Source organism: Trichechus manatus, unplaced genomic scaffold, assembly GCF_000243295.1.
Source record: "Trichechus manatus latirostris isolate Lorelei unplaced genomic scaffold, TriManLat1.0 scaffold00051, whole genome shotgun sequence".
In the NCBI taxonomy this organism is placed as follows: Eukaryota; Metazoa; Chordata; class Mammalia; order Sirenia; family Trichechidae; genus Trichechus; species Trichechus manatus.
In genome coordinates this window covers 8,076,051-8,088,951 of record NW_004443987.1, presented here as the reverse complement: position 1 = coordinate 8,088,951, position 12,901 = coordinate 8,076,051, and positions in this window count along the sequence as shown.

The window sequence follows — 12,901 nt, the reverse complement described above, 5'->3', positions numbered from 1 at the left end:
GAACAAAATTCTAACTCACCAAAAAAAAAGACCAGATTTACTGGCCTAAAGGAGACTGGAGAAACCCCGAGAGTATGGCCCCCAGACACCTTTTTAGCTCAGTGGTGAAGTCACTTCCGAGGTTCACCATTCAGCCAGGGAGTGAACAGCCCCATAAAACCAAATGGGACTAATGAGGCACAGTAGTCCAGGGACAAGGGCTAGAAGGCAGAAGCGGACAGGAAAGCTGGTGATAGGGAACCCAAGGTTGAGTAAGGACCGTGTTGATGTGTTGTGAAGTTGTTAACCTTTGTCATAGGGCAACATTTGTACTAACTGTTTAATGAGAAACTATTTTGATCCGTATACCTTCATCTAAAGTGAGAATAGCAGCACAATCAGAAGAGCATAGTGGATGTCACTGAACTGTACATGTAGAAATTTTTGAAATGGTGTATCTTTGGCTACGTATATTCTCACCCAAAAAAAAAAAAGTTGAGAAGGGAGAGGGTTGACATGTCGTGGGGTTGTTAACCAATGTCATAAAACAATATGTGTACTACTGTTTAATGAGAAACTATTTGTTTTGTAAACCTTCACCTGAAGTACAATAAAAAAAGGAAAGAAAAAAAAAGCCCCCCCCCAAAAAAAAACATTACTACATCTGTGTTATGCCAAGCACTGGAGAAATACAATCTAATATACAATGGATTAATGATGACTATGAGCAAGAAGGAGAGGAGACAGAGAAAGGGGTAGAAAGAAGGTCTGAAGAAATAATGGTCAAAAGTTCCCAAATTTCATGAAAGGCAAGAATCTATATATCCTAGATGCTCAACAAACCCCAAGAAGGATAAACACAAAAAGATGTACACTGAGCACATTAAAATCAAGTTGTCCAAAGACAAAGACAAAGAGAATCCTAAAAGCATCAAGAAAGAAAAGACTTGTCATATACAAATGACACTAAATAAGTGTTATGTATTGAATTGTGTCCCCCAGAAAGTTATGTTGAAATCGTAAAACCTCTACCTGTAAATATTGTCCTGTTTGAAAACAGGGTTTTTCTTGTGTTATGTTAATGAGGTAATACTGGCATATTGTGGATCCTAAACATAATACTTTATAAGTGGTGTCTTATAAAAAGAGCATAATAGACACAGACACACAGGAGGTAGATGCTGTGTAAGGATGAAGATGAATTGATAAACCCAGAAATGCCAAGAATTGGGGGCAGCTACAAGAAGTTTAAAGATCCAGTTCCCTGAATTTGGACTTCTAGCTTCCCAAGCTGTGAGAAAATAAATCTGTTTCTAAAGCAACCCATTTGTAGCAGCACTAGGTAAACTAAGACAATAAGATTAACAGCCAATTTTTCATCATAAATCACGGAGGCTAGAAGGCAGTGGGATGACTTATTTAAAGTGAAAAAAGAGAAAAACTCTCAATCGATAAACCTATATTCAGCAAAACCATTCTTCAAAAATGAATAAGAAATAAACATATCTCCAGACAAACAAAAGTTGAAGGATTTGTTGCTAGTAGAACTTCCCTGCAAGAATAGTTAAAATGATGCCTTCAGTTTGAAATGAAAGGATGCTAAACGGTAACTTGAAGCCATATGAAAAAATGAACAATGGTAGAGGTAACTACATAGGTAAATAAAAAAAGCCTGTATTGTTGAATCATTTTGGTTAATAACTCCTCTTCTTTTCAATGTGATTTAAAAGACAAATGCATAAAACAATAAGTATAAACATCTTAATAGGCACACAACATGTAAAGATGTAACTTGTGAAAATAACAAAAAAAGGGGGCCAGGTATGTATAAGAGCAGAACTCTTTGTATACTATTGAAGCTAAGTTGATGTTGATTCAAACTAGTCTGATAAACATTAAAATGTTAAATGCAATTCCAGGGTTGCTGTTGATAGTTTCCATCAAGTTGGCACAGATTCATGATGCCTTATGTATAACAGAACAAAACAATGCCTGGTCCTGCGACATCTTCATAATCTTTGATATGTTTAAGCCCATTGTTGTGGCTGTTGTGTAAATGGTTCTCACTGAGGGTTTCCCTTTTTTTCACTGACCGTTTACTTTACCAAACATGATGCCCTTCCCTGATGATGTGTCCAAAGTAAGCAAGACGGCAGGCAGGGCCAAGATGGTGGAGTAGGGAGACGCTTCCTGTGGTTCCTCTTACAAAAAAGACCTGAAAAAACAAGGGAATCAATTATATATGACAATCTAGGAGCCCTGAACATCAAAGGCAAAGTTGAGGAATTGGACTGAGTGGCAGGGGGAGGGAGAGACAGTTTGGAAGCAGTGAGGAATTGCCAGACTTGACTCTGCAGGAGCCGGCACCCTTCAGGCCTGATAGGCTGGTGTGCCTGGTGAGGCAAGCAGTGGTGCTCGGGAGATATTTTCCAAACTGGTAGAGATCGAGGGGCGCAGAGTCTACTCACGCCTCCACAACCAGTGAAAAGTGGTGCTTAATCAGCAAAAGATAAGTATGTGTGTTTGACCTACCTCGTGGATCAAAAAACACCCCCTTTTGGAAAAATTTCTCTCCCATTTACCTGCCTCCTCCCCACTCTTCACCAGGTCCCGTGCTGGCTTCAGCGATTGCCAAACCCCCTGGGCTGGAAGTGGGACCTGTCATGCACCCTGAGCCATTCTCCCGGCCTTGGAGAGGGAACAAATTAACAAACAGGAAAAAATGATCTGCTGGCTCTTGTAAGTCGGGAACTCAAGGAAGGCACAGCTCCTTTGCCTAGGCACAGGCATAAGGGGTCCACGGACTTTGAGTGCCTTTAACCCCTGCATAAACCTGTGTGGGCCCATTTCAACAGGGTAGGCCCTCATTACCATAGTACAACATGGTATATAACTGAAACCTAACTTCAGCTGTATCAGCTATATGGTGAAGTGGCAGGTATATGACATTTGACACTACTCTTCCCATTAAGCAGGGTCCTCACCTACCCACATCACAGGTCTCATGACTGGTGGCTCCATCTATGCCACCTAGCCACCTGTGACAGGAGTCCAAGAATAAGTTGTGCTACCAGTCCTTCCAGGCAGCAGCACGGGGTGCGCATAGTCTGGCTGCAAAACCTACCCACCTACGCGCTCTAGGGAAGAGGGACATGCTTTCCTCCCAGACACTCAGGGACAGCTGTCAGCCCCCTGCCTTGCTCAGCGCATGACCCCCTACTGCAGCAAGATACCTGTGCCTACACCAATCACCCCTGCCTGTCTAGGACTGTAGGTGAGAGCCTGCATCACACACTTGGTGACCAACTACCTGGACATCTGAGTTGAATCCATACAAGAAAAGTAACAGACTCCTGGGCTCACATATCTAGTAAGAGATTTAATCACCTGGTGACAGGACATTGGAGCTTCAAAGGCACCAATAATCAAACTAGGTCACAAGAGCAGCCTATTTGGACATAACAAAACAAAACCAAAAAAGAAGCTAGGACACAGAAAGCAAATATAAGATAAATAAATATAATAACTTATTGATGGCTCGGAGACAACAGTCAATAAAAAATCACGTAAAGAGACAGGCCATGCTGGCTTCAGCAAGCTCCCAAAACAAAGAATCAAGAAATTTTCCAGAAGAAGAGAATTTCTTGGAATTACTAGAGGTAGAATACAAAAGATTAATATACAGAACTCTTCAAGACATAAGGAACAAAATGATTAAAAACGTAGAACAAGCCAAGAAACACACAGACGAAGCAATAGAGGAACTTAAGAAGATGAGAGAAGAGCATAACGACAAATTTAACAAGCTGCAAGAATCCATAGAGAGATAGCAGTCAGAAATCCAGAAGATTAACAATAGAAATTCAGAATTCGACAACTCAATAGAAAGTCATAGGAGCAGAATAGAGGCAATGGAAGTCAGAATTAGTGAGATAGAAGATAAAGCACTTGACCCCAACTTATCTGAGGAAAAATCAGATAAAAAAAATTTAAAAAATGAAGAAACCCTAAGAATTATGTGGGACTCTGTCAAGAGGAATAACCTACGAGTGATTAGAGTACCAGAACGGGGGGGGGGGGAACAGAAAATACAAAGAGAATTGTTGAAGATTTGTTGGCAGAAAACTTCCCTGATATAATGAAAGATGAGAAGATATCTATCCAAGATGCTCATCAAACCCCACATAAGGTAGATCCCAAAAGAAAGTCACCAAGACATACTATAATCAAACTTGACAGAACAAAGATAAATAGAGAATTTTAAGAGCCGATAGGGATAAACTAAAAGTCATGTACAAAGAAGAGTTAATAAGAATAAGCTCAGACTAATGAGCAGAAACCATGCAGGCAAGAAGGCAATGGGATGACATATTATATAAAGACTTGAAGGAAAAAACTTGCCATCCAAGAATTATATATCCAGCATAACCGTCTCTAAAATATAATGGTGAAATTAAGGAATTCCAGATAAATGGAAGATTAGGGAATTTGCAAAAAAACGAAACCAAAATTACAAGAACTACTAAAGGGAGTCCTCCCATTAGAAAATCAATGACATCAGATAACAACCCAAGACTAGAACACAGGACAGAGCAACCAGATATTAATCCAGATAGGGAAACACAAAAATAAATCAAAGCTAAATCACTGAAAATAAAAAAAAAAAACAGAGACATCAATATGTAAAAGATGACAATAGTAAACAAAAAAGAGGGACTAAAAAATGTAGTCATAGACCTTTCATATGGAAAGGAAGTCAAGGCAATATAAAGAAATAAAAGACTGGTTAAAACTTAGAAAAATAGGGGTAAATATTAAGGTAATCAGAAAGGAAACTAACAATCCTACAAATCAAAATAAAAAACAAGAAAAACACAAAGCCTCAGCAAGTTCAAAATCAATGACACTGAAAAAGGTGAAAAGACAATACATAAATAAAAACGATTCAGCACAGAAAATTAAGTGCAACAAAGAAATTGTCAAACCCCCAAAAAAAGACATCAAAATGACAGCACAAAACTCATACCTATCAATAAGTACGCTGAATGTTAATGGACTAAATGCACCAATAAAGAGACAGAGAGTGGCAGAATGGATTAAGAAAAAAAAAAAAAACCATCCGTCTACTTGCTGCCTACAAGAGACACACCTTAGACTTAAAGATACAAACAAATTAAAACTCAAAGGAAGGAAAAAATATATCAAGCAAACAACACTCAAAAAAGAGCAGGAGTGGCAATATTAATATCTGACAAACTAGACTTTAAAGTTAAATTCACCACAAAGGATAAGGAAGGGCACTATATAATGATTAAAGGGTCAATACACCAGGAGGACATAACTATAATAAATATTTATGCACCCAACAACAGAGCTCCAAAATACATAAAACAAGCTCTAACAGCATTGAAAAGTGAGATAGACAGCTCCACAGTAACAGTAGGAGACATCAACACACACTTTCGGTGAAGGACAGAACATCCAGAAAGAAGCTCAGTAAAGGCATAGAAGATCTAAATGCCACAACCAACTTGATCTCATAGACATATACTGAACACTCCACCCAACAGCAGTCAAGTTAACCTTTCTTTTCCAATGCACATGGAACATTCTCCAGAATAGACCACGTATTAGGCCATAAAGCAATCCTTAACAGAATCCAAAGCATCGAAATATTACAAAGCATCTTTTCTGATCATACAGCCATAAAAGTAGAAATCAATAACAGAAAAAAAAACAAGGAAAAAAAAATCAAACACATGGAAATGAAAAAATACCTTGCTCAAAAACTACTGGTTTATACAAGAAATTAAGGATGAAATAAATAAATTCACAGAATCAAATGAGAATGAAAACACATCCTACCAGCATCTTTGTGACACTGCAAGAGCAGTGCTCAGAAGTCAGTTTATAGAAATAAATGCACATATCTAAAAAGAAGAAAGGGCAAGAATAAAAACATTAACACTAGAACTCTAACAAGTAGAAAGAGAGAAGAAAAGAAACCCTCAGGTGCCAGATGAAAGGAATAATAAGAATTATAGCAGAAATAAATGAAATTCAAAATAGAAAAACAGTAGAAAGAATTAAGAATACCAAAAGCTGGTTTTTTGAAAAGATCAACATAATCAAAAAACCAATGGCCAAACTGACAAAAGAAAAACAGAAGAGAAAGCAAATAACTCAAATAAGAAATAAGATGGGTAATATCACAGCAGACCCAACTGAAATTAAAATAATCCTAATATAATACTATGAAAAATTGTACTCTAACAAATTTGAAAACCTAGAAGAAATGGAAAAATTTCTAGAAAATCACTACCTACCAAATCTAAAATAAACAGAGGTAGGACAACTAAAAAAACCTATAACAAATGAAGAAATTGAAAAGGTAATTTAAAAACTCCTAGCAAAAAAAAAAGCCTCGGCCCGTACGGCTTCACTGGAAAATTCTAGAACTTTCAGAGAAGAGTTAACACCACTACTACTAAAGTTATTTCAGAGCATAGGAAAGGATGGAATACTCCCAAACTCATTTTATGAAGCCAGCATAACCCTGATACCAAAAGCAGGTGAAGACACCAAAAAAAAGAAAATTACAGACCAATATCCCTCATGAAGATTGATGTAAAAATCCTCAACAAAATTCTAGCCAGTAGAATTCAGCAACATATCAAAAAAATAATTCACCATGATCAAGTGGGATTTATACCAGGTATGCAAGGATGGTTCAACATTAGAAAAACAATCAATGTAATCCATCGCATAAATAAAACAAAAGACAAGAACTACATGGTCTCATCAATTGATGCAGAAAAGGCATTTGACAAAGTCCAACACCCGTTCATGATTAAAAACTCACAGCAAAATAGGAACAGAAGGGAAATTCCTCAACACAATTAAGGGCATTTATACAAAGCCAACAGCCAACATCATCCTAAATGGAGAGAGTCTGAAAGCATTCCCCTTGAGAACGGGAACCAGACAAGGATACCCTTTATCACCACTCTTATATCCAAGATTGTGCTGGAGATCCTAGCCACAGAAATTAGGTTAGAAAAAGAAATAGAGGACATCCAAATTGGTAAGGAAGAAGTGAAAGTATCTCTATTTGCAGATGATATGATCTTATAAACAGAAAACCCCAAAGAACCCACAAGAAAACTACTGGAACTTATAGAAGATTTCAGCAAAGTATCAGGATACAAGATAAACATACAAAAATCTGTTGAATTCCTCTACACCAACAAAGAGAACTTCTAAGAGGAAATCATCAAATCAATACCTTTTACAATACACCCCAAGAAGATAAAATACTTAAGAATAAATCTAACCAGAGACATAAAACACCTACACAGTGAAGACTACAAGACACTATTGCAAGAAACAAAAAGTGGAAAAACATACATTGCTCATGGATGGGAAGACTCAACTTTGTGAAAATGTCAGTTCTACCCAAAGTGATCTACAAATACAATGCAATCCCCATCCAAATTCCACCAGCATTTTTTAATGAGATGGAGAAACAAATCAGCAACTTCATATGGAAAGGGAAGAGGCCCCAGATAAGTAAAGCACTACTGAAGAAGACGAATAAAGTGGGAAGCCTCACACTACCTGATTTTAGAACCTATTATACTTCTGCCATAGTCAAAACAGCCTGGTACTGGTAAAGCAAGAGATACGTAGACCAATGGAACAGAATTGAGAATCCAGATATAAATTCATCCACCTATGAGCAGCTGATATTTGACAAAGGCCCAAAGTCTATTAATTGGGGAAAAGACAATCTCTTTAACAAATGGTGCTGGCATAACTGGATATCCATCTGCAAAAAAAATGAAACAAGACCCATACATCACACCATGCACAAAAACTAAGTCAAAATGGGTCAAAGATCTAAATATAAAATATGAAAAGATAAAGATTATGGAAGAAAAAAACAGGGACAACGCTAGGAGCCCTGATACATGGCATAAACCGAATACAAAACATTACTAAGAATGCACAAACACCACAAGAGAAACTAGATAACTGGGAGCTCCTAAAAATCAAATACTTATGCTCATCGAAAGACTTCACCAAAAGGGTAAAAAGACAACCTACAGACTGGGAAAAAAATTTTGGCTACGATACATCCTATCAGCGTCTAATCTCTAAAATCTACAAGATACTGCAAATCCTCAACAACGAAAAGACAAATAATTCAATTTAAAAATGGGCAAAGGATATGAACAGGCACTTCACCAAAGAAGACATTCAGGCTACTAACAGACACATGAGGAAATGCTCACGATCATTATCCATTAGAGAAATGCAAATCAAAACTACAATGAGATACCATCTCACCCCAAGAAGGCTAGCATTAATCCAAAAAACACAAAATAATAAATGTTGGAGACGTTGTGGAGAGACTGGAACACTTATACACTGTTGGTGAGAATGTAAAATGGTATGACCACTTTGGAAATCTATCTGGCGCTTCCTTAAAAATCTAGAAGTACCATATGATCCAGCAATCCTACTCCTTGGAATATATTCTAGAGAAATAAAAGCCATCACACTAATAGATATATGCACAGCCATGTTCATTGCAGCACTGTTTGCGATATCAAAAAGATGGAAACAACGTAGGTGCCCATCAACGGACGAATGGATAAACAAATTATGGAATACTTACACAATGGAATACTGTACCACGATAAAGAACATGATGAATCCATGAAACATCCTGTAAGATGGAGGAATCTGGAAAGTATTATGCTGAGCGAATGTAGGCTGTCGTGAAAAGACAAATATTGTACAAGGCCGCTATTATAAGAACTCAAGAAAGGTTTAAACACAGAAGAAAACATTCTTTGATGGTTATGAGGGTGGGGAGGGAGAGAGGGAAATCTGTGGTGGAAAGGAGGAGTGTGCTGTCACAGTATAGGGAGAGCAACTAGGGTCACACAGCAATGTGTGTATAAATTTTTGTTTGGGAAACTGACCTAAATCGTAAACTTTCATTTTAAGCACAATTTAAAAAAAAAAGTAAGCAAGATGAAGTTTTGCTATCCTTGCTTCTAAGGAGCATTCCGGTTTCATTTTTTCTAGGACTGATTTGTTGATTATTCTGGAAGTCCATGGTATATTCAATATTCTTTGCCAACACCATAATTAAAATGCATCAATTCTACTTCTGTCTTCCTTTTATATTGTCCGGATTTTGCATGTATATGAGGCTATTGAAAAGACCATGGCTTGGGTCAAACGTACCTTAGTCATCAATATATCATCTTCTCTCTTTCAAAATTTAAAAAAAGGCCTTTTGCAGTAGACTTGTCCAGTGCCATATGTCATTTGATTTCATGACTGCTGCTTCCATAAGCACTGATTGTTGATCCAAGTATAATGAAATGCTTGACAATTTCAATATTTTCTCCATTTATCATGATGTTGCTTTTTAATCCAGCTGTGAAGTTTTTTACCTTCCTTACATTCAGGTGTAATCCACACTGAAGACTACAGTCTTTGATTTTCATCAGTAAGTTCTTCAAGTCATCTTTATTTTCAGCAATCAATTTTGTGTCATCTGCATATTGCAGGCTGTTAGTGAGTCTTCCTCCAATCCTGATGTCACATTCTTCTTCATATAGTCCGGCTTCTTGAATTATTTTGTTCAGTATACATATTGAATAAGTAAGCTGAAAAGATACACCCTTGCCTCACACCTTTTCAAATTCTGAAACACACAGTATTCCCTGTTCTGTTTGAACAACTGCCTCTTTATCCATGTACAGGTTCCTCATGAGCATAATCAAGTGTTCTGAAATTCCCATTCTTCGTAATGTCATCTATAATTTTCTATGATCTACACAGTCGAATGTCTTCACATAGTTGATAAAATACAAGTAAACATGTTTCTGGCATTCTCTGCTTTTAGCCAAGATCCATGTGTCACCAGCAATGGTATCCCCCATTCCACAGTCTATTCTTAATCCTGCTTGAACTTTTGGAAGTTCCCTGTCTATGTTCATCTGTGATCATTTTTTAATTATCTTCAGAAAAATTTTCCTAGCATGGGATAATAATGATATTGTTTGATAATTTCTGCATTCTTTTTGATCATCTTTCTTCAGAATGGGCATGAATATGGATGTCTTCCAATCAGTTGGCCAGGTATCTGTCTTCCAAATTAATAAATAAGTATATTAAAAATATATATAATGAAGTGATGAGGGAAGAAAATAGTGCTGCAGAAAAAAATCAGTGAAATACAAAAGAAGGTAGTAATTAAAGAATTTAGGAACAAAAAAAGATACAAGACATAAAAAAAATGATAGCAAAATGGCCAAAGCAAGTCCTTCTTTATCGGGAATTAAATTAATTCTAAATGTAATATTTTTAAATTAAAACACAAAGATTGGCAGAATGGATATAAAACATGATCTAACTATTGGCTCTCCAGAGAAGACTCACTTTAGATCCAAAAACGTAAGTAGGTTGAAATTCAAAGGATAGAAAAATGTATTCCATGCAAATAGTAACCAAGGAAAATGGGTGGCTATCTTAATATGAGAAAAAATACACTTTAAAGCAAATAATGTTACTAGAGGTAAAGAGGGGGCATTTATAATGATGAAAAAGTCATAATATCAGGAAGATACAACAGTTAAAACATGTATGCACCTAATTACAGATCACCAAAATATGTGAAGCAAATTCTAACAGATAAGAAGAGAGAAATAGGTAATTCAACAATAGTAATTGGACACTTCAACATCTCAATATCAATAATGGATAAAACAACTAGGCATAAGATCAACAAGAAAATAGAAGACTTAAACAAAATTATAAAAAAAAAACTAACAGACACCTATAGAGCACTTCACCCAACAACAGCAGAAGATATATTCTTCTCAATTGGACATGGAAAATTCTTTGAGATAGGCCATATGCTGAGCCATAAAACAAACCTCAATAAATTTAAGAGCAGAGAAATAATCCAATGTATGTTTCTTGACCACGATGGAATAAAAACAGAAATCAGTAACAGAAAAAATTTGGGAAACTCACAAATATGTGGAAATCAAACAACACACTCCTAAATAAACAATGGGTCAAAGAACAAATCAAAAGGGAAAATAGAAAATAATTGTGGATGAATAAAAATGAAAACACAGGAGACTTCCGGCAAAATGGCACTCTAGGCAGAAGCACCATCCCGTCCCTCCACAGCAACGATACGAAAAACTAAGCCAAACAGAGAAAACAGCAATCCTGAAACCCTAAAACATCAAATGAAGAGATAAAGAACTCAGCCAAGCACCAACGGAGTGAGAAAACTGACAATGGAGAGCGAGGAGAGATTCATGCAGAGGTCCCCTATCAGCTAACGCAGTGTGGATCCGCCATCTTGGACTCTTATCAGAGACAGCAAATAGGGCGTATGAGAAAGCAGCTTCACGGAGCTTCCAGCGGGAGACAGAACAACTGGTAATTTGTGATATACGCTTTCCCACCCACACACTTCTTCACCCCCACTCAGCCTCCACTGCTTCCCGCGGCCACAGTCTCTTGTCCAGGAAGCACTGGCTGCTTGGATTCCACCCGCCCACACTGGCCAGCTCTCTGAGTGCCATTTGTTGGTTGCTGGTATTGCTTTTTTTCTTCTTATTTTGATTTCTTCCTTGCTTCTCACCATGTCCCCCTCCTTTTGCTCAAATACCTGGCTCCGTGCACCATCTTTGCTTCTTCCTGAGGGGCTGCAGAGCTCCATTCGATTGTGGAGCTGCTTACCAGTCTGGGCTGCAGTGCTGGTGGGATCTCGGAGCTTTCATTTGTTTGTTTGTTTTGAAATGTTTGTGTCTTTTCTTTTCCTTTTCTTGAGTTGGGAGCCCTTTCTGGCCAGGTGGGGCTGCACGGCTTGGAGCCTACCCAGTTGGCTTGTGCAGACATGCAGAGGGATCCCTGAGTGCAGTTCTTTTTACGTGGGGTTTTTTTTTTTTTTTCTGTTTTTGTGGGGGCTTTTATTGTTCTTATTTTTTTAAAAATTGTTTTGTTTTCTTTTCCTTCTTTTTTTCCTTTTTGTCTTTATTCATTACTCAGTTTCTCCTCTCTCTATACCTTCCTTCTCCTTCTGTTCCCTGAATACCTACCACTGAATACCTTTATGCCTTCTAGCCAGGCTGTACTGCAACACCTGAGAACAACTTCCCCAGACCACATAGCTGCACCGGTGGGATCGCTGGGAGCTTTGTTGTTCTTTTTCCTTTCTGATTTTTATTTATTCATTCTTTTCTTTTTTTTTCTTCTTCTTCTTCCCCTTTTTGTTTTTCTCCATTTCATAGTCTCTCATCTCTCCACTCCAACAGCAAGCTCCCCCTACCGGTCTTTTTTGTTTGTATGTTTTTGGCTCCTGTTCCTCTCTCCTCTCTCCCATATCCATATTAGCTCCACACATAATAATCTCCCCCCTACATCCTGCCTACCTGCACCTTGCGATTAACATCACACCACCAAGCAGCACAGGCACAGCCTACTGGAATCTGCCCTGAAAAGATTACCAACCTGCCCCGGTGGCTGTAGAAAGTGCCAGAAACACCCCGTCTCAGTAACTCCTCTTCAGATAGACCTAACCTGCTGTACCATAACTGAATGACTGATCCTGCCAATTGGAGAAGGAGGAAAAAAGTATCATGCCCACAAATGAGCAAACAACAAAGAACACACAGTCTGCCTGCTCAGACATAGCCAAATTTAAAAAAAAGGATGAAACAAATAAATCCACAATCAACAAATGAGAAAAATAACTACTGAATGCCCCGAAGAAAGCCAACAATATCAAAACATTTACAAAAACAGGACAAGATGGTTCCAGTGGGTGTCCAAAATAAAACACCAGGTGACTTTCCAGTGGAAGAAAAGGCACTAGAACTAC